Genomic DNA, 23,890 nt, shown 5'->3' with positions numbered 1-23,890 from the left:
TGGGTAAATGAAAAGAGAATCAGATGCAGGAAACTGTAGCGTGAACAGAATCTATGAGATCGGACATGAGGCTTCTCCGTCTGGGAGTCAGAGGGACACCACAGAGAGAAAGAGAGAGGCAGAGATAACAGGAATATGAACACATGGCAGGATGAAGCACCGGGAGGCTGCAGGGATCCCACCGTGCGCACCGAGAGACTTCATCAGTCTCTGCCCTCAGCGTGGACCTCCCACCACCGCTGCAGACTCATCCTTTACCAGCCGACACCCTTCTGTCCACCCATCGTCCGCTTTACAACATCTCAAGTCTGTGTGTGAGTGTGTAATCAGTAATACGTGTGTTTTTGTTTATCCAAGGCCATGTTGTGAAATACTCTGCACATCAACTCATGTTATTCAGCACCTTAACTACACTTTTAAGGGTCGAAATGAGTAAAAAGTGGATGTCTGGCTATATGAATACACTTGTAAGTGTGTGTATGTGATGATAATCATCTCTTTGTGCTATGCAGGAGCTAAAATAAATAACTGGGCCTGAAGAAGCTGCACAGGTTGTCTGCTCAGATGCAAGCTGGTTGAACAGATTCAAGACCACATACACCAAATGTGACGAGCCCATCGTCAAAACAGGGTTTGAAAATGAAACATTTTCTATTCATATCAAATCGATTGCTTTCAGATCAGATTAGAGTAAGCTATAGTGCACAAAAATACTGGATTTTGTCGTTGTTGAATAAAACATTTGTCCTTGCTTGCTAGAAAACAGTTACGCCATGATTATTAATTCACTGCCTAAGAAAGCAGATAATCCAAAAAGTGAGTGCTTTAGGGTCGAGGTCCAGCTCCAGTGTTTGCTGAAATGCCTCAGGCTGAGACAGAGGAGATTTTATGGTATTATTTAATTTTTTTTTCTTTTTTATTACTTGCAAAATTGTTGTTTAATCTACACATTTTGTCAGCACTTTATTATAGTTGTAATATCATCATTATGCATGCATCTCTGTGCACCTGGAAGCTGTGTGATGTTGTGTGCACTGGATTTCTTGTTTGCAAAGGTTTGACGGGCCTCCTTTACATCAGAAAAAAAGAAACATTATGAAGCTCTTCTGCAAAGTTTGGAATTAACTATTCATTTCACAGGTTTATATGGTTTATATCAGGTTTATATCGCATCTGTATTATCTATAAGTCAGTTTGTTTCTCTCTCTAGGAATAGATCCTGAACTCAAGGAAACAACCTGTTTAAAGAAGGGATTTAATAATAATTTAAGAGCGTGTGGATGCTGCACACAGAGGTCGGCCTCATCCTAAACGCCACAAACACAATCTAAGTGTGTGGGAAACACTGTTAAATTTCCTGTCTGGCTGTTATGACGGGAAAACCCACTGGAAATCAGCTATACTGCTCAGACTGCCTCCAGCATCGGCACTCAGAACATGTAGGATGTGAAAGAAAAAAAAATCATTACTCACTATTCACTTGTTGGCCTTTTTATACTCTGCTCTTCATGTCCTTGTTTTGACATGTATCTCTTATTATTTCTACAGTGTCTGAAAGCGTTAGTAGCTGTTTTGATTAGTGCTTTACAAATATTTCGCACAGCAGTAATATATGATGTACAAAGCCTCATCCTTTCAAGGCAGCAAGTGAGGCAATTTGGAATAAGAAGAATCGGAGCTGATATGTGTAAAATAAAAGAGCGGCAGAAGTGGGACGTGATCGGCTGTGCCGTCCTTGAGTAAGACAGAAAATCCATAAGAGCTCTAGGGTTTTTGTTTTGAAGCAAAGTTTGACCTCTGACCTATCAGACAAGTTTTCTTGAGGAAGCTGGAACGAATATGAAAATATTCCTTTAGCAGCTTGTTGGTCAGAAGCTCGTAGATAAGACTCACATAAATCAGAGTTCTTCCCCACAGTGATGCATATTTAAAACAAAAACAAGCTTCCCCAGATAACCATGACCAGTTTAATGTGTTTGAACCAGAAACGATAAACACACCTATGGCTTTCGCACAGAAACTTAATCGGTGGGTTTTGACTGGAGCTCGTCTAGACGGTTAGCTTGACTCAGACTGCTGACTGATGATTTTCCTGATGGCTAACAGCATTAGCGTGCAGGCAGAGAGCTTGTTAGGTAGTAGTTTTCAAAGAGTCTCCCCGTGAGTCTGACAGCAGGGCTTTGTTTTCTCTCCTGTATCTGATGCAGACATCTTGATTTAAAGTTTTTTGGTCTCTTTGTCTTTACGGTGAGGGAAAAACAAAGCTCCTGTGCATCAGTGTGCACAGATGTGAGGATGTTTCTAGATCAAATCTTACAAATCATAGCGGTGATTATAGGTAAGGTCTTGAACAGGTGAGCAAAAGTCATTTAGTAAATTATAAAAAAAATACCATTTGGATATTTTATTTTCTAACAGTGTAAACTGGATTTATTAAACAGCTTTTCTTGCCTTTATTAGATGGTTAAAAGTGGAAATACAGACAGACAGGAGACACAGCATAACAAGGTAAAATAAAGGCTCATTTTAGACCAGGCTCTCCCAGGACACCTTTAAATCTGCAAACATTTAAGGACAATGGCTTTGTACTTTCATCCAGCTAACAATAACATATTTGTAAAGAAATCATACAGGATCAGTTGCCAAAGAAATGCCACAAAATTCAGAATTTTACACCAGCAGGCAAAGTAGAAACACAGTCAAAGCCCAAAGCTGCCCAGACGCAGACTCTCTAAGCTCAGTGAATTAACAGGCCCCAAGTTATTTAACTAATACGCCTATTACGGCAGCAAAAACCTCTAAAAACATGATTATGAAAAGACAGCAGCATTTTATAAAAAAAAAATAAATGCTTTTAATTTTAATGTTGTGAAATTTACAGTAGCTCTCAGACAGCTCAGGGGACTAATGAGGTTTTCTGTGTTTAAACAGGGATACGTTCGCCTTGGGTGTACAAAATCTGCTCTTTCTCCTTTTCTGACTTATTTTCCTTTTGTCTCTGGTCTTGCTCTGCATGCGTTCACAGACGACTTTACATGCCCGGTGAGAAATGGACTTAAGTGCTCACTTGTAAAGTCTTAGTGCCGACGGTGATGTGTAGGTGATGGCATTTTTATTCATAGCATCAAACTTCCACCCAGCTCCTCCACCTCTCCCTCCCTTGTCCTCCCCTAGAAAGGCTCATAAAATAACAGGGAGAGCGAGGCGCACAGAAACTGTGTGTGTCTGGTGTGTGTGGCTGCATGCAGATGGCTATACTCACTCCCTCAGTCACTGCAGCCAGTCCTGCAGGCAGTGAGTGTTTGCACAGACAGCCCGTTTAATGAAGTGGGTCTGTCTCTTCACACTCTAGTTAAGGAGAGTCTCTCAGTCTTCAGCCCTGCAGCCTCCTCTCCATCCCCTCACATCACTCATTAACCACACCGGCTATTCATGCCCTCCAAATGCAGCTGTCCGTGGCAAATGCCTTGCTCAAGGGCAAAAATGCTTGGCATTCCATCTGGAGGCCCAAGAGCAGATGTTTAAATTAACATTTTAAGCAATTAATGGATGCACTTACTGACCGTCATGTATAGAACAGGAAGTGCATGTGAAGGTTAATAAGCAAGTAGAAGAAGAGCAGAGGAAGGTGAAGAGGTGGATAATAAAGTCGCAGGAGCTTCAAGAATTAAACAGTTTCATAAGAAATGTGTGACTTTTTTGTCCACTCTATAGCACAAAGAACTCATAATTTAACAAAATTCAGTGTAAGCTAATACTTGTGCAATTTCCCCCCTCAGAAAATTAAGGGAGTGTGCCCCAAGGAGCCAGGTCTGTCACTTTTATAATTACGGTTTGATTTGATTGCAAAAGTTACAAGATGAAAGAAGCTGAAGGTTAAGATTAAACTGGTCTGCATCTCTATTTTGGATGCACTTTCTCAAGTTTCTAAATATGTTTGGAGACTATGATTATTGAAAGTTTATGAATTCATTTGGAAAGTCTTTACAGATATTCATCTTACATATATAACCACCTGACAAAATCTATAAGGCGAGGACGCTACAGTCTTAACTGCAAAAGAAAATGACTAAGCGGTGAGACTGTGAGTGCCAGTTCAGCTCGCTGGGTGAGCAGGTGACCATATGCCACACGGTCGGAGTGCAGTAGGGTTTGAGTCCGACCTATGGCCCTTTGTGGCAGCGCGGTGTGGCATCCCCTTCTTTGTTTTTCCACCTTTTGGCTTTAAAACTGAACAAAGTTGAGACCTAACGTGTGGTCTTAACCTAACAGCAGTAACAATAACGCTTTATTTTAAATGATGAGAAATGGGCAACTGAAAAATAACGATTATGCAGAGGTGTCAAAAACTGCAGTTACTCCAGTGGCCACTAGAGGCTCTAAGACAATTCTCATGTGTGCCTCTGTTAAAATCCCAAACTTCAACAAAATAACATGTTTACAGCTTGGTACAAAGGTTTAGTACAAAGTAGCTAATTTCTCCCTTTATAACACTCGTATGGGGGGTGAGCTGCTGTTATAGCTCATCTGTGTGGATTTAGTTAAAGATTAAAGTCTGGGCGTGTCAGCACAGGCAGCAGCTAAAATGGATAGCTTGGCCTATGCTAGTCCCATATGTCTGTTATTTATGTGCAATAACAACATGCACTTGCATTTTTTTCTGTACAGTCTATGGAAACGGGGCGGCTAGCAAAATTTCTAACAGGCCTAACTGGGAAAACAAAGATGCGATTTCACTGATTAAAAATAATTTCCATTCAGTTGAGAAACCAGCTAAAGCAAAACAAATAAACGTGTCACAGTATCACCCTCGCAGATAAGTAATCTCTGTTACGGTAAGTGCAAAGAAAACTGTTGAGAACAGTGACCATTTCGTTCACCCAGCGCTGCCAAATTTAACACAAATGAGGATGTGGCAGATTACCACTTAAAATAAATAAGATCCAGACATGGAATGGGAATTTTTCACACAGCCCCGAATTCCTTCTCACCTCTTTCCCAAGCTACTGGAGTGCTGAATTGTAAGCATGCACCCTTGTTCTGCTCTCCAAATGCATTACAACTCATTAACATGCTCATGGTGCTGCGTTGTATTGCATTACCCCTGTGGCTAACTTCTTACAGCACATCTGGAACATATCACAGGCGCATTTACAGAGTGAACTTTGAGCTGTTGCTACATTCACCTCCTGCAAGGCGAAGCTGAAGCTGGGAATGACTCAGTGTTTCTGCAGAGCGCCGTCACACCTTCTTCTTTGACATCCCTTTATTTTAACCAGATCCCTTTCCTTTCGTCTGGATCCCTCTGTGCAAACACTGCGCTCCACCTTCCTCTCCAGACATTAAAAGGTTCTTCCAAAAGCTTCTCTTTCAGTCATTTTCAGGTGGTAAAGTTTGATCAAGCACTGTAATAAACTTTTTGGCATGCCCACTTTTCTCCGACAGCACCCATCTCATGCACTGTCTCATCCAGTGATTTCCTTCATTAGCCTTTTAACAACCTCAGCAAAATATTTTTGGACTCAGCAGCAGGCTGAGAGCCATTGTGTCGATAACACTAAGACAGTACTCTGTTTTTAAAAGGGTATCATGCCCTATTCTCTAAATTTAACAGGTATTGTCATGCATCATCGTCCAACGGGCCTAAAGAAAATTGCATAATGCAACATTTTTTCTTTCACACCCAAACAAATCTACTTTTAATGTATTAAGCAGCTAAAGCTGCCAAACTGTATATCCTGAATAATTACCCGAAAATCCGTCAATGCAAATTCCCTTTGCCTTTGTAAACAAGAACTGCACTGAATACAAGGCAAAATTGTCAGCAGCCTTTACATCAGAAGTTCTCTTCTGTTACATCCTTTTTCCTGTTCATGAGTCATTTAGGACTTTTGTACGCCAGAAACGATGGCGCACACACCTTGAATGCTACATTTGATCTGTGCATCATTTCCTAGGTGTATCTAGTTAAACTAGGTGTAAATAATGGATGTTGCTCACTGGTTTGTGAAGTTCCACATTGATTTTAGCATTTTGGCTGATGTTGTTTTGTCTTTATGGAGCCAAAAGTCAGCATACTTGAAGAAGGTGAATAAATTATGAGCTAATGCATGCTAGTTTGTTTAGCAAGGTGCAGCCATAGTTTCCTCCACCATAGAATTCAAATAATTTGGTAATATTCATATTGCACATTCATATAAATCACATACAGATGTATGACTTGAATTAGCACAGGTTATGCACTCCCAACGCGTAATATACTGACGATTCGTCACGTCCCAAGGCATTCCACGAGAACGCGAAAGGTGACCTTCCGCGTTCCTATGCTACACGCCGGACTGTGGATGAAATCGAATAGATTTATTCCAGCCCTAACCTTATCCCTAATCTTAACCACCACCTCAATCGTGTTAGATAGTGTTTTCCAAAGTGATTTAAGTAAAATAAACGTACATGTAGATTCATTCCAAACGGTTCTCATGTTCCTCATTTTTCTGAACTCGTAATTTAGGGACACGTTGGGTGGCCGGAACCGTAATATACTGACGATTTGTCACCTAGCGTAAAACGTTACGCTTTGAGAGTGAGAGTGCGTTTGCCCACCAAATACCACTTAACAAACAGGCTACACGCCTAATCATAAAAAAAACAAGTCTATTAATTATTGATACAGCTCAACTATTGACATGTACATTAAGAAAACATATGGAGTGAGAACAAAACTGTGGAAGCTAAAATTGTTTTTGTACCAAGCAAGGAGAATGACTGTTTCTGCTGTGGACAGTTTAACATGGGAGTCAATGGATTGTGTGATTTGCAAAACCAACTTTAACCTCCTAAGACCCGAGCTCTTCCGTGGCATACATTTTTAATTTCTCTTTGATATTTGGACATATTGGGACCCAATGAATATAAAAACAAAGAATTACCAGATTTTTTTTAACCTGTTTTTTGTTTCCAAGAGCCACATATGAGGATATTCATTTAGAATTTCAATAGAACAGTGGCAGTATAATGTCCTCGTAAATGGATATCAGGCCCTTGTAGAGCAAAATTTAGTATTTTGGTCTAGACAACCCAAAATATGACGTCCACATATGTGGACGCCAGGTCCTAGGAGGTTAAGTGGCCAATTGAAGAACTTCCCTGTTGGTTCAACAATGGGGGCACCACACAGTGCTGTCTAAACTTGACTGGAAAAATAATATGTGAGGAAGGACATAAATGTTCTAACGTGGTCCCCAAATTCTCTCGGATTTTGTGCATACCACTGAACATCTGTCAATAACAAGCTTCTTGAATACACAAACTCAAAACTGTCCATTAAAACATTGTTTTCTCAAGTGTTTTTGTTGCTTCAGAAAACAGACTTACGCTCATTCTCCCAGGATTTAAACTGACCTCGAATCTCTAAATTACACGTCTGACCCTCAACTATAAACCGAGTCAACTAATTTAATGGCTTTCCTTATTGATAACAGCTTTCGTCCCTAAATGCAAGCCAAGCTCCCACAGTGTGACTCTGTGAAGACATTTTTGTCCTTGTGAGTAATGCGCACACACTCGCACGCGCACACGGGGGGATGCTGAAGGCTACAATGTTCCGATTTTGTAATACATGAGTGGTTTCTGTGTTTAACCGATAAACTCAGCCTGACCAGTCGCTCTGCTGGGAGGCTACAGATGGCACATGTGTGTGCGTGCGTGTGTGTAGTGTCTGAGCGCGTGAGCAGAAAACACACTACGATGCCACCTGTCATCACAAACACACACCAGTCCATCCCTCTGCGTTTATCACCTCCTCCGTGTTCATCAAGAAATCGACATCATCTCCTGCTCGCTGTCTTACTCACTCGCTGCAGCTCAACTCATCTCCTTACAATACTCTTAGTCATTCTTCTACTCACGCTCACGTATTTTGCATAAATACTCACTTGCATTCATGCCATCCAATTACTCACAACACACGTGTCCATTTTTAAAAATTGGGTTCTCCCTAACTGACACAATATATTCCTTAACAGCCCCACTGTCACAGACTGACTCGGTACAACTGCAACATGACTGTTAGATGCCACCAAATCCTTTCAGGCATGCAAACCACTGGCCTTCCAACGTATTCTCAACCCAGTGCATCAAACGCTGTAATCTTTCAGTAGCCATTAGTGTCACAGAGAGAAGCTCGAGCTCTGGCGTCAATGCCTTGATCCAGCCCTACAAGGCGACATGTGTTTGTTTTAACGTTTTTCTCTCTCGCCGCTCTGCCTTCCCCACACACCTGTTTCCAAACACGCATCTATCATGTTAGTCCAAAAAAGGCTAGGCAGCGCCTGTACCACCTACGACAACTAGGGAAGTTCAGGGTCTCACCAGAGATCCTCAGGACTTTCTATACAGGCGCTGTGGAGAGCATCCTCACGCAGAACATCACATCCTGGTATGGGAACAGCTGTGTCAAGGACAAAAAGCTCTTCAGAGAGTGATCCGTACAGCAGAACGCTGCTGCAGGACTGCTCTTCCCCCGCTTCAGGACATTCACACCAGGAGATGCTGGTCCAGAGCAGCTCAGATATTGAAGGACCCGTTCCACCCCAGCAATAAACGGTTCCAACTTCTGCAATCAGGCAGAAGGTTTGGCACCATCTGGGCACCCTCAGGCCATCCGTGTGTTAAATCAGGACATGCCCCCTCCCCAATCAACCATAACTGGCTAAGACGAGACTCGTTGTTATCACGTTCTCATATCACGCCTGATCCTCTGGCTTCCCAAATTTGAACTGTAAATTTCCAGATTGTTTATTTAATTTAATTATCTTAATGTATATAATTCATTCACTGCCTGCACATAATGTCCTCTTTACTTACTGTATATAATGTTTTCTCTCTCTTTTTGCACAGTCAAGGCGCGTATCAGGACACATTTCACTGTGTGTTGTACTTGTATAATTATGCACGTGATAAATGAAAGATCTTGAATCTTTCTATGCCACATCTTAAGGCCGGGACTTGGAGTCTCTTGTCGCTGAATGATTGTGCTAGACACGTTAGTGTAAAATCCCGGCTTTGTGAAAATTAGAAAAGCTTTCCTTCGCGAGTTTGTTTCCTGGTTGTGACCTCCGTCTCTTGTAAACCTCTAACCCTGCGTTTTGGAACCCTGAGCGTGAGTTGTTTGGCGTGGCTGTGTGAAGATTTCCCCCCAGCGGAGCGAGCGAGTGTGGAAGGAGCGTGTGGAACTGTGTTTGGAATATGAGTGTGAGAGGACCTGTGGATCCTGGCACCCCCGACTTCTCCCCACCTGTATATATTCTGCACCTGGTATTTTTGTGAATAAAGAACTGTTTAATTGTGACTTTCAGTCTGCGCCCGACTCCCATCCGTTCACCGTGACAGAATAGCGGTGTCGTCGGCTATCGACAGAGAGACAGATTTTTCTCCCATTTGTTTTCGCCGTTTCCTTTCATTCGAACCTGATATTTGATAGAAAACGATGAACTTTCTGGGTGTGATAAGTGAAGCAAATGTTGAAGCGCTTTCTTTGGTGCCAAAAGAGTTCTGGTTGCATAGAAGACTTTGGAGTCGAGTCAGAAGTCTTTAGAGTCAGAAATGAGGATTATCCAGGCAGTGCTCATTGGCTAGCAACTTGTCAATCCCAATGTCCTCAGTTTGACAGTCACTAAGCTGGTTAGGCTATGAATGCTCAGCTCGAAGCTTCCTAACGGGGCTTCTTTAACTGACTCTACAATAGAAAAACTGCACATGGAAAGATGGTGCTATAGTGGTGCTGAAGGTGTTAAAATGTGATGCCAAGCTGTGCTAACCAGGACAAAAGCTGCTCTCAGTGTTACAGTGCATCAGCAGAGGACTCCAGCTAGGAGAAAATTGCCTGGCTGTGAGACTGTGCTGGTTCTTCACCAGATGTGTTGATAAACGTGTATCATTGCTTCTTGAATATCCTTTTTTACATGGTCCAAAGATTATGCATGTAAGGGTTTAGAGAAAGCGGTTGGCAAGTCTACAGTGACAAGTAAAATATGTGGTGTCACATAATTCATCACTTCTACCCGACCCAGCAGCTTATGCCAGCCTTGAGATTAAGAATAGCATCAGAAAAAATGACCTAACTCTCAAATTCAGCAGTTAAGGACACACTTATCACAACACAAGAGTCATTTCACATCTAACAGACTTAGATGATCAATGGCCATGGCTGCTAATCAAATACCCTGAACCTACATGCAAATTTGGTCCTAGATGACAAATTGTTCATGAGACTCTGTAACTGAGGTATGATGATGAATCTCAAAAACTGAGAAAACATATTAAAGCAAATCCAATTTAAGCCAATAGGATTAAACAGTCACAAGAAGTTTGCCCAAAAAATAAATTGGGCCAAGCAGCCAAAGTATGAATATCCTCATCCTTCACCTCGGCCGTGCAGATACAAAGCCACGGCAGCGCAATCCTTCTGGGAAATTAAAACGGAGGCGAGGAGGAGGTGGAATTTGTTCTCATTTAGGAAGCCTTAATCCGGCAGAAAGGGGAAAGAGAACACCGTTTTCCCCTCCGCTTTCTTAGACAGACTGTTTAGGGACCCAGAAGGATGAAATGAGATTTGCTGCAAACTCGTCTGTGTTTAATGTGGAAAAGGTGAAAAGAACGAACGTCAGAGTCGACATTTTGGAGAGTCGGAAAGTTATTCCGTTGCTCGAAGTGCTTCTGTTTTATGAGAAAAAAAAAAAGATGAGCTAAAGCCTGTATGTTTTATACAAGTAATAAAAATCCAGGTGTTTCCTGTGAGCGCAGAAAATGAGATAAAGTTTAATCAGCTTCATAAAATTTGCTACATCCTGAGTATGCCTGGGTAACTTTAGACTTCAATAAACACAGCAGGGCGTTTCTGAGTCTGAATCCTGAAAAACTCCAAACTTCTCACTTTGTACCTGAGAGATTTGGGAGGAAAAAGACCCTTTGTCAACCGACACTCAATCCTCACCTCTCTGAAGTGATCCGGGGTCAAAGCAATAAACACACTGTCACTTCCACTGCACTTTGACATGCGTTAGCACTCGACAAGTTCATTTGCATTCACAGAGAGGCTTTCCCCGCTATACATTCTCCTCTCTAGTTTCCAAAAACATGTGAGATTAATTATCCAGCCCTATTCAGACACAAATATAGAAACTCTAGCAGGGATTGTTCAGTGTGCAGCGATGGACGCTTGCTGACAGACAGACATGGAGGCAGATAGAGAGATAAAGAGCAAACACTCAGAGGCTGCGAAACAGTCTTCAATCTGACAGAAAGATGATGCCGAGCAGAACTGCCTCCTGGTGTTGGGACTTAATGACTAACATTTGGAAAATAAACCAAGTTATATGGAGATTAGCCCATTTGCAAAATTGGCTTTTCAGTAATAAAAACATAAACACCCAAATGAGTCTCGTGTTATTTGAGGATTACTGTTTCTGGAGCTCCACGCTAACACTTTAGCAAGATGAATAACAATAGGATTAGAGTTTTTAAAACAACAGCATGTTCTAATTGGAAAGCTGAAACATTTCTCATCATTCAACAACCAAAAAGTTGATGCACATTCTCCAAAGAGCCAAATAGAACTACATTCTCCTCATTCAATTAACACTAATCGCCATTTCCCATAATAAAAATGTTCGGCAGTTATAACCGACGTGTCTTATCTGTTCATCTAAACACAGCAACTGCCTGTTATTGCTCACATAAATGTGCACTATACTAAATGTTAGCAAAGAACAGCATAAAATATCTCTGGTGACTAATGCAGCATTTCCTGGGGAGTTTCCTTGATTCATCAGTCTAATTCAAAACTACTTACAGCTCATTATGCAGAGTCACCTACCTCCACTCACTGTGCTTTGCAATGTATGCAAAAGTTAAACTAAGAAAGACACAGACACACTGCACTAAAGTTTATTCACATGAAAGTAAAGAATCAAGTTATTCTCAAAGTTTTTCTAGATAGTAGCAACTAGTGTTGGGAGAAATCACTGGTTTTCTTTGGGGCCACATTTGAACTTGAATGGTGGCATCGATTCTGGTCTGGCTGCTTTAACTCAGCCGCAGGTTCACCTTATATTGGCCAAATGTCAGGTAGGTTACAGCACTGTAGCTCACAAAATATTTGCTGTTGTTCATGTCAAACGTAGCTCAACACTTTTGGGCTGCAAATGAGCTGTAAGTGCAGCACGTAGCTCAGATTAGGCCCAAATGTGTCTGTTAGCTGGGCTGGGTCAACACAATGAATGCATTCATTCATACATGCATGCATTGGTCTAATTTTTAATTCGTGCATATATCTGTGTGTTTTTGCTTATGCCTCCCACACATTTCCGTCTGTTTATCATCTGCCCGCAAGATGTGTATCTTCTGCCTGCGTGTCTCATTCAGAGGTCACTCTGGATGTTTCTACCCAGACAGATACAACACATTCCTTTACAAGCTAAAGAAGAAAAAGGCCGTTGTCCATCGCGCGACTGAACTGCCATTCAGGCTGCACTGAGGGCTGGTTCCCTGTTACGCATATTTAAAAGCCTCTCAAGCTGCTCGTCCTCCCTGAAGGGGGTCAAAACACAGTTTGACCCCTTGACTGACCTCTAACCCTCATATCCCGAGCCTGACCTGTCCTTGTTTTCACAGAAGTCGGCTTGAAACTGAAGCACGAGGAGTGAAGTCGTTACGTTTGGTGATGAGGAGCAGTGCGGCCGCTTTGATTTTTATGCATTTAACAAACAAATCACAAGGATTCTTTTCTCTCTCTAAAGACATGTCTGGGAATCCTATTTTAGAGGTGTTTCAAAGTTCACACAGGGGCATTTTTACACCACAGCCAACTGCTGGGCCAGACCCCGTTTTCCCTGAGACCTTTGCTGAAGTGTGAAAGCTGCTCTGGCTGGACTTCAATCCAGAAAAACTGTCTTAAGTAGATTCTTATGTGCTGTCAGGAACAAATAATCCAGAAGTAAAGGGCAAAAATGAAGAGATTGTATATTGCATTTGTACAAAAATACAGAGCAGCAGATTTCAACTTTGATTGCAACACAACATTTCAGAGAAACAAACCTGAATAATCACTTAAGCCGAGCTGAAACCTGAAAGCCTCTTAAGATTTAAAGGAAGCCATACCCAACCAGCACCCCATGAAATATAATCCTAAAGGCGATGCTTATACTTAAACACCTCTTCGGATAAAAATCGCCAAACTTATTCAACCCATCCAGCAATTTATGACACATTTATTCACTACCATCTGTCATTTTAGTGGTTACTGTGTATCAGATATATTGAAGTTGAACAGAAGATTAGATAACAGCCAGAAGCTTTGTAAAAAAAAGAGTTCAAAAGAAGCTTTATCGTCACCGTTAAATCCAGCTGTTTACTCTGATGGATGCCCTCTGATGCCCTCTGATGTATAAGTGTGTGAGTGTGTGTTGCTTTGAGGACATCTGGAGTGTATCAGCGAGTGTGTCCTGTAAATCCTGTGATTGCAGCTGTGTGTGTGTGACATTGTCGACTAGGTTCCCCCTTTCTCCCCCCTGCAAGCTCTCTCCCTGCTAATCTGCTCGTTAAGGATCTAATCTGACATGTGTTTTCATTTGTGTGTGAAAGTGTGAGTGTCTGTCTGTGTGTGTAGTTCACTGATGAGTCCACAATGGCTCTGATTACATTCACAACATATTGTTAGTTTTATTGCGCGCGCGTGTGTGTGCACGCACTTGACTTTGTGTTTGCTTAGCTGGTATGTGCGCTATTGTTTAATGCCTGCCTTGATACAGTCAGTGTGAATCAGTGTTTCCATATGTGAGAGCTGATTCACAGAATTCGGGGCCTGTAATTGTTTAAAAAAGGCAAATCTAAACAATATTAACTTACATAAGAGAAACAATAGCAGGATTCAGAGTTCACCCTTCCTCCTATTACACAAATATTTGCTGCTGAAAGAGAGAAGTCAGCTGGTGAAAGTCTGTTTGTTCGCCAGTGTTTAACCTCTGTTCGTACTAAATGGTGGATGTCAATTATTGCATTCACAGCTAAATAAATTCTAAAAACCTCGCACCAGCCAGCTCTGTAAATCTATCTGTCAGTTATTGTAAAGTGCTTCGGTGTGTTTTTCCTAAAATAAATCTTTATTTTTTCTTTTAAAGGCCTCAAAAAGATCCAATCAACCAAACAATCACCGTTAAATAACTCAAAGCTCTGAGTTCTTTGATTGAGGTGTCTCTTTATGCTCTTTGTAGAGGTTTCCTTGTATTCCTTGTTTTTTTTCCCTGCATGACTTTATTTTGAGTGCAGGGTGTCCTTAAAGTTGTTTGCATGATTCCTATGAGCTTATCAAAACTTCTAAATCCTTCATAATCTTATAAATTTAATCTGAAGCTCCTAATTAGGAGGCATGAAAACAGAAAACTCAGTTTCACCCTAGATTGTCAGGTTACCCCTGCTCATGGCTTGCAGTTAATGAATATATGAGATCTTTGAGAGGTTACGTGCAATATCTGGTAAACAACAGAGATAAGGACTCTGTTTTCTGGTTGTGTATGCACACATTTCTATCTAAGGCCACTACATCTCAGTTATTCTGGGTGCTCACGACCCTTTTTTTAAAAAGCCGATTCTTACCCCTTCGCAAATATCGTCTTCTATGATAATGTGGTTGAGACAAAAGCAAATGCTGGTAGGCTGTAATTTGGCCAGTTATCGTTTTGTGTTTGTTTTTTGTCAAACAGGGCCGAGAGCTCAGGTTGCACACGGTTTAAAGTTCGCCATCATTTGTCAAATCAAGCAGAGAGGGAGAGCATATGGCGAGCAGGGGAGAACGTGGGATGAAAACATAGCAAGTGCACACTGAGTTCACAGGGAGAAGAGAGCAAGACGACGGACAGAGAAAAAGAAAGTAATGGCAGGAGGCGACTGGATCAAACAAGTGACAGGACACCCTGAGGGTGGAGGAGGTGGAGAGAAACAGTGAGAGGTCTGTCGCTGAGGTCAGGATCAGACTGACCGTGCCAACCAGCATGACGCTCGCTGTCTCTCTGAGTATATTGGTGCCCTTCTGATCTCTTTTTCATCCTTCTTTGCTTTTATCACTTCACCCTCTAACCTTTGGCTTAATCTTCATCTCTTCTTATGAAGCAGATTTTCCCTTTTCTATAAAAAGCTGAACGTTTTTTCTGACCACACAGGATTAAACGATCAAACTTCAGTCCTCAGTGTGTGTTTCTATTTCTATTGAAGCTTAGTGCTCATTTTTTTTAAAGGAGAAAGCATGCAGTTTTTTATGATTGCAGCTATTGTTAGATCTGTAGAAGGAACATTAAGTCTTTGTCTCTGTATCGCTGAGGATCTCTCAGCATGCAACCACGGTGTTGGTTGTCGGCTTCGGCTCTCCGTCACTCTCTGTGTAGCTACCACGCAACTCTACCGAGGCACGCGAGTCCACTGCTCCCGGGGCCTCTTGTTGCCCCCATCTGCACCCACATGCATCCTGCAGTGGAGGCTGAGGACTGTCAGGGGCCACTATGAGATTGGCTTTACAATCAAAAACAACCACCAGCTTTAAGGTGGTCTGCTTTACAAGTTTAAATAGTCCCGGTGTGCCTGCCATTTCTACAAATGTACTCGTGAAATCACAAATTTGTTTGTGCATTACTGAAAAAAATGGAAATGATATTACATAAGGCACTACAACTGTTCATTCAGAATGCAAACATGATGACGCTGACTTAATCCTCATTGTGCTTTTGTGCTTTAAAGTTACAGATCACAAAAGAACACAAAAACAAACAGCTAAATTATTTTTGAAGGCTCCCGCCTCGATTTTTTGGGCCACAAGTCACTCGTGGAGTGACAGCAGCACATTCAGCCTTCCTGTTTTGTGTGGTCGCTGTGGAGCTGAAAAATACAACCATCTGGAAGGGAGGCTTTTATTTTTCCTCTGAAAATGGCAAAGTCAGAGTGAATGCTGAGAATTCAGAGCGCGGGGCGGGTGAAGCGACGCCTCGGTCTAAAGCCACAAAACAAAGGATGACATTCAAGACGACGTGTTTTGAAGTGGTATAAACACACACTTTCAGAAGAGGAGGGAACAAAGTTTGTTCAAATGTATTCATATATTCGGTAAACACCCTTTTATCCACTAATCGTGTCATGCTTCTCTCAGTCACCCAGAAATGATTTTATCCCTTCAGTCGCCTATATGTAATTTTTCATCAAAAACACTCATATCTTGCCAATCATTTGTCAATCTATCCATCCATTCTGACATTTATTCCCATCACACTGAATTCCATCCTTTTATCGGCCCATCCATAAACGCGTGCGTCCATTAATTTGATTCTACCATCTATTTTATACCAGGGTTTGTTTCCTCAAAGCACCTAATAAAAAGCCCAAACAAGCTTCTCCTACACTCCTTCAGTCTGTGTAACAGTGTCGCTGCCCATCACACTTTCTTCTCTTATTTTATTTTGCAATAAAGCGTATTTCAGTCAGGACCTCTATAGTTATTTCCATCTGCAGTAATTTATATCTGGCTGCCTAGCTCTGTCCTGGGGCCTCCCTGACCCTCCATTACGGGAGGAGAGCATACCTCCCAGCCGTTCCATGTGCATACATATAAAAGGAAAGATGCAGAAGGAGATAGCAGCGGCAAGACCTCATTACAGGACGGAGCAAGTATAAGTAACGACAGACATGGCAATGATTAAGTAGGACACGCCACGTAAAGGAAGAAGTGGAGTGAAAATGTGGGTTGCAAAGCGACAATAATATTGTCTGATCTACCTTAAATCTTACTGGTCTTGCCTTAAAGCTATATTAGTTTTGCTGACTCTTCTTCGTTGTTGCCTAAAACACTTGGGTCAACTAAATGAAGCTTATGCATAAGTTCAGTAAGGAAGATCTGCAATCACTGATCTGCCTGCTTTTGTGCTACGGCTTTCCCATGCCGGACTAGAGCAGCGCAGATCCTGAAGGACCCGTCCCATCCTGGCAACAAACTGTTCCAACTTCTGCAATCCGGTAGAAGGTTCCGCATCATCCGGGCAAGGACAGAGAGACTCAAGAGGAGCTTCTATCCCCAAGCCATCCGGGCCCTAAACCATAACATCCCCCCCAACACCACACACGCCCGCCCTCTCACATCATCCATATGTGACTGAGACAGGACTCTCTTCTAGACACTCTAAACCCACCGGCACAATGTACATTTCAAATTCTTTTAATTTGAAATATGTTCATATTGTCTATTTTGTAAAATGTTCAGATTGTCTATTCTTATTTAATTCACTTTATGTACTTTTGCACAAGTCGAGGAGCGAGTCAGGTTACATTTCACTGCGTGTTATGCTTGTATAACTATGCATGTGACGAATAAAGAATCTTGAATCAATACCGACACCATTACTCTAGTCCGATCATCTAGTTGTCCACCCTGTTTGAGCCAATCAGCCTCAGCGTCGCATGGTTTAAATCTGTGCTCTCCGTCATTTTCCTCCCCATCTCCACTTCAGACACCTCAGCCAGAGCTCTATTCAACCCATAATCTCCATCTTCTCCACCACCACCAGCGTCTCGACTCCGTGGGGTCCTATTCTAAATCCTATCACCGCTGGGATTCCTTTCAGCCATGATGGGCCATCGGAGTCTAATCCCCAAATACTTTATTTTCTCTATCTTAATAAATCATGTTCAATTCCTCCAAGTGATCTCTCCTCATTGAAATAAATGTTCCTGCAAAATAGAAAAGAAACAAGCTTTTCCAATGATCCATTCTTCATTTATTCACATCAAACCATGCCTCAGCAAAATATATATATAAATAAGTGAGACATACTGGGAATAATAATAGAAATGAGAACGTGAAATCAACTTTGAAAACACGAGCTCCACCAACCATTGCACACGCAACACAAATGCCCTCTAACAGTACGTTTCCATTCATGTGACACCTCCGGGCTACGAGATGTCGGTCCTGTGACTGTGTCTCTGCTGGGGCATTTTTCTGACTTATCATGAAGCGCTTTGCCTCGAGACAAACTGTAAGGAGCAACTGATCCTTCCGTCACACTCTGGAGGAACTCTATTTTTCTCCCTTTTTCCTCTCCCCCTCCAGCCTCTCCTCTGTACGATGACGAGTTCGCTGTATGTTCCTGAAATGTCAAGCTGCATCAAATTTAAATGTGTTGCTGGGTAGAGAAAAGGGAAAAAAACATAGATATCCTTATAATGTTATTTATTATCACGAGGCAGTCCACAAATTGCAGCTGTGATTAACTACTCTAATTATCTTCTTAGCCGTGCCTACTTTTACTCAAACTGACCCTATACCCTGTTTCATCTCCATCACCGAAAGGAGAGTTTTCACTTGTGTATTTTACACTCATTTACTTTTTTTAACCCATGTTAATGCAGACCGATACAACGAACTTGTAGTAAATCACTTTTAAAAAAATCTACATGATGATAAAAACTTGGCAGCAGGGTGCATGTGATGTGGAGTGTAACCCAGTTCTAAAACAAAGAACCCCAGTGTTTTTCCACATATGAATCACACTGAAATCCACTTGTGTGTTTATTAAACTGGTGGTGCTGGAAAGCCTTGAGGTCATGTGACACAGCTTTGATAGCTTCCTCTGTTTTGGATTTTCTGGTTCTCTCTGTTCTCTCTAAGGTCAGCATTGTTAAGACTGTTTATAACTGTTCACCAACTGAAACAGCGACTAGCTGAACTTCACAAAATCCCAAATCTGAATTCTCTTTATTTGCACCTTCCTGCTTCAACCAGAATTAAGAGGCCAAGTAGCTGCCAGGTGCTGCTAATGAAATGCATTCGATTAATTGATCATCATCAAGTATGGGCACCTCTATAAAAGCAGAAGTTTTAGCAGTTTGCTGGTCTGGAGTATTCAGGTTTATTGTGACACATGCCATAATCTTCCCAGGAGTGGATCTCTCATCAAATTCACTCTAAAGTCAGACCATTCAGCGCTCAGGGAAACTGCAAAAAAAAAAAAAAAAAAAAATCCAAGGGCTTCATCTCAAACTAGAGGCCTCAGTTATGATGTTGACTGTTAAATGTTGTGACAGTGCAATTACAAAAAGACTGAACAAGTAGGGCTTGTTTGGGAAGGTTGCCAGGTAAAAGCCTCTTCTCTCTAAAAACAACCTTGCAGCACAGCTCAGTTTTGCAAAGCTGCATCTGAACATAAGACTGCTGGAACAATGTCCTTTGGACAGATGAGACCAAATTAGAGATGTTTGGCCTTAATGTGCAGCACCATATTTGGCAAAAACGAAAGACAGCAAATCAGCACAAAAACCTCATTATCAAGCATGGTGGTGGACGGGTGATGATTTGGGCTTCCCCCCCCCAGCCATAGGACCGGGCACTTTGCTGTTACTTAATCAACCATGAAGTCCTCTGCATACCAAAGTATTTTAGAATCAAATGTGAGGATGTCTGTCCAACAGCTAAAACTTGGCTGATACTGCAGCACATCCTATGCTGCTGTGGTTGGGACAGTGATCCCAACCACAGCAGCAAATCTACAACAGAATGGCTGAGAAAGAAAAGAATTAAGGTGAAGAAGTGGCCCAGTCGAAGTCCAGACCTCAGAGAGAGCCGTGCATAAACAAATGCCCACAAAGTACAATGGCCTGAAGAAAAGTTGTAAAGCAAAATGGGCCCCCCAAAAAAATCATACAGTAAACAATCACTTCAAGTTACTGCACTGCATTGTCATACTTTTTCACAGAACTGCAAAGAGTCATGTGAGTCCCTTTCATATAACTGGAGATGTATTTGAGCCAAATTGGGCTATGAAATCCACGACAGACCTCTTCTTTGTCTCTTCTTTGATGTGGCTGGTAACCAAAAAAAAATGTTGGTGACAGAAGCAAAACTCAACAAATCTTTGAAACTGTTGTTTCACAAAGAGGCCTCTGAATCGCCTCAGTGCTTTTTTGTATTCAGTGAGTCACGTTCAGTACTCTGTCCTTCCAAACGATATTCACTTACTTGCTATCCGAATGATCAAAACTGAATTAGAGCTCCAGTATGTTGCCTTTAACCTTCCCACTTTTTATGCTTATCCAGGTTTTTAGGTTCACATTTTCCCTTTAATCTATCATTTATTTCATTTTATGCGCGTGATTTTTCTTTATGGACATTTATCTACATGAAAGAAAGATGAGAGCCGAACAACAAAATTGCTCAAAGACAATATCCATCGCTGAAAGGAGATAGAAATGGCAGATTTCCTTTTGAAGTTACCTTTAATGCATCAGTATGAATGTGCGCTTGAGGATGTGTGGTTTGTGCGTACTGTAGCAGCGTGCATCGACGTCTGAACATGAGGCTTAATGTAAGTGACAGAAAGTTTAGGCTGCCTGTGTTTGTGTGTGTGCTGTGTATGTGTGAGGTGCACGCTGTGCCAGTTCAGCCTCATGTAGGAGGCAACAGTTCAGCCAACTCCTAAAAAGATGTCCCAAATTATCCGGCCACCGACGCATGTTCCTTACCCATGCTTCTGCTCTATTTTACCACGCTCCGCGGGGATTCACTTTGTCGGCCACGCTATTTCAGACGTGGACGTGAGACAAGTCTTGTTCTGGTGCGGCTCCAGATTGGCTACAGAGGAAGAGCCGTCGGATCTTAATGTGTCTGAAAAAAAAGTGTTACTGCTTCTCGTCTGTTCACCGAGCACAGAATTTGTCACTTGAGAGGTTGGGTGATAATTCCAACAACGACCTTTTACTTCCACAGACTGACTGTTTTTCTGAAGCTTACGATGGCCTCGTGAACCACAGATCCATCTATTTGACCTCAAAGTCCACAAAAAAGATGCTTCCATTTTTATTTCTTTTAAAATAACAGCAGCTTATAATGGTGTTTGTTACACTTGTGTTATTTTTCAGATAAAGCTACATTGTTTCCACACTGATGGATCATCTAAATCTAGTGCACAGCTCCTCCCAGATTTCTTTCTTCATGAATCACCCCTGTAGAAAACAGGGCTCACAAACATATATTTTTACATATGCTGTAATTAGGGATCATAATTACAAACCCTGGGTCATGAGGCTGCACGGGGAAGATATTTTGTGACACAGATGTCGGAAATGTAGCCGGCGTTCGCTCGTGGAACAGCACTGCTATGGTTTCTCTGCTTGGCTAGTTAACTGCAGACATGCTTCACAGCAGTGGAACATGTTTGTTCTGTTTTGGTCCAATAATTTAATTATGGGACTGGGAGAAATGGGCAAGCGGCTACATGCTCTGACGGAGGAGGTGGGATTGTCATTCCAACAATGAATTTCAATTTGGAGAGTATCTTAAAATCAGGGATATTTGAGAAACTGTAACCTAAATGCCACTGGCTTGATTTTCCTTGTAGGATTTCCAAATGTGTGTTAGCGAGGCACTTCAAACCAGCACTGTGAAGGTGCTGTGAAGGTTACTGATGATTGTAGTGCTTTGGAAACTGAAACACTGGTTGATTAGCAGACAAGTAAGTGACAATAGTTTAATTTATGCCATTAATCAGACAAAAAAAAAGATGAAAAAACACGTTTTTGTTCTTTTTAGCTTCTCAGACTGGATGATTTCCTGTTTCCTCTAATAGTTAACTCAATTTGCTCTCTGGACTATTGATTAGACATAGCAGACCATTCAAATGCATCATCTTGGCTTCTTTGAAGATGAAATTGGCAATTTGCACTATTTCAAATTAATGAGTTTATTAGCCAAAATGCATTTACTATTGTTGTGTGTTACGAGACCTAAATCAATGATCAGTTTTCGTAGCTGTTGGTACTTGTTGTAAGCTGCCTGCTTCTAGATCGTCTTTCTGCTGAGTAAAGGTAATGTGAATTGTGTTGCCAGCTTATAAACAGTCTGCAGAAACATAATCAATTCAAGTTTAAACTGAGTCATGAGTTTGAGACCTGTCTTTTCGGTTAGGGGGCTTTTTAAAAAAATGTTGATTTCAATTATATTTCACTCGCTAAGTTAGGATCAGGCACCAAAAGGATTAGGTTTATGCAAACAAACTACTTGGTCAGGCGTCGGAGCACTTTGGTAGGCTTTGGCAACAAAAGCACTTGGATGCATTAAGGCAGCAAAGCTAATAGACTAAGGTGAGAAAAACAGTACTGTTTGTGTAAATTGCTTCCTTTCACATCATAAAGCACATGTTACAAAGCTCTGTTTGTTAGCTCACCATATTTACCATTGTATAAATTCCATATTCACTGCGTCCTGCCTGAGGTCTCTTGTATAACGTGTCTTTTTATCTACTAATCGTTGAATACAATCGATTATAAGAGCAAACTAAGCCTGCTAGCTCAGAGCTACTGACCATATGTATTGGACTGATAACAGCTGATGACAGCTATTGACTGGGCTGATAAAAGGTGTTAAATTGCTGTTGTTACAGCTTTTAGTTTAATTTCTAATGGCATATTACTCACTACTGTAAAACAGAGTCTTAAAGTGATAGTCTGAAATACTTCCAGGTTTATACATTTTCACGTTTTTAGCTTAAACATGATTTTATGAACAATCTAAACGGTTTCTGGGTGATGTATGGCACCTACAGGGCGTTCAGGTGAGCAGTAGCTGTCCCAGGTGTTCTACAACAGGTGTGTAATGCCTCATCCGCCTTCGTCTATCAACAGAGATTAACGCTCAACTTTTCAGACATTCGGTTCACAGTAAAACATTATATTCTGTTCCTGTTTCCACTCATTCCCCCGCCAACTGCCGTATCATACTCCGGAGCTGACGCTGTGCCATCCATCCAGTGAAATAAAACTAAGATATCATCTCAGGAAATTTTTAAGTGGGACCGCAGCGCTGCCAAAGGCTTAAGGCCCCCCTCGACGGGCATATTTCGAAGATTTGACTCGTTCCCAAAAACAACACCGCTCCTGCCAAGTCAGAGAGCTACGAGCTGCACCCCATCATCATCCAACATAAACTCACACAACAAATAATGAAACCAATCAAGGAAAGCAGAGAGGCCCCTAAGTAAACAGCCAAATGACATGTTGAGGTGGCTGCAGGGTGGTCAGGCTGTTCAGCGGGCACAGGCGCGTCAATCAGAATGTGGAAACGTTGGCTCTCTTGACTGCGAGACATGGAATCAGGCACGTGTGGCTAAAATGAACAATCCCATAACACTGAAGAGCAACACGATCAATACACCTCATGCTTCCATTTCCCTCCTGGTTTCACACTTTTCCACCTTTTGGACATAAAAAACGTGATCTTCGTAAAACCTGAACACACTCTGTTGGTGCTTTGCCCGACACCAGAAGCCAGATGGTCTCTAGTTAATATTAAAACCATTTGCTCATGATAAAACCTGATTAAACTGTAATATTTTATTTTACAACTGCCTTATTTCAGCACATTAACCTGTGGAAAAGTCATTTAGGGAGACAATAACGTTCAGTTCGAGATCTACTGCAGTGCCAGCCAGCCACTGTCGAAAATTTTATCGCCATGATTTATTACATTTCATTAAGTACTTAAGCAGCATTATTGCATGCTTATACTGCTCCCTGGGTTATCACACAAAATAGGGTCACTGCAGAATTAGCTTCCAAAGGAGATTCTTTTCAGCTTGTTTGCTTTCAGCACAGTGGACGGTGTATATTCCCCCGAAAGACACACGATATCCACTATCTGTCCCGAGCGCTAATGGTTTATTAGTCCCTTGGTGCTGAAACATGATCCAATAGTATTGGTGGACCCCATCTGTGAGACAGCGCTGGACAGCTAGTCGTGATTTACACAGGAGCCATTTATGGAGCTTTTAAAAAAGGCAGAGGAGCCGACATAAAAACAAGCTTA

At 41.7% G+C, this 23,890-nt stretch overlaps 1 protein-coding gene across 1 annotated transcript in view; it reads right to left on the bottom strand.

Annotated features, from left to right (window-relative positions):
- The window catches only part of LOC147307929 (neuropilin-1a-like), a 94,765-nt gene that overhangs the window by 67,889 nt on the left and 2,986 nt on the right, over positions 1–23,890 (bottom strand). The gene's annotated exons all lie outside the window — the stretch shown is intronic.

The sequence above is a fragment of the Aulonocara sp. 'chitande type north' Nkhata Bay genome, linkage group LG18, assembly GCF_057382095.1.
Source record: "Aulonocara sp. 'chitande type north' Nkhata Bay isolate Kocher_YH1m ecotype deep benthic linkage group LG18, A_spYH_male_GT1.1, whole genome shotgun sequence".
Classification (NCBI taxonomy): domain Eukaryota; kingdom Metazoa; phylum Chordata; class Actinopteri; order Cichliformes; family Cichlidae; genus Aulonocara; species Aulonocara sp. 'chitande type north' Nkhata Bay.
This window is presented reverse-complemented; position numbering and strand designations above follow the sequence as displayed.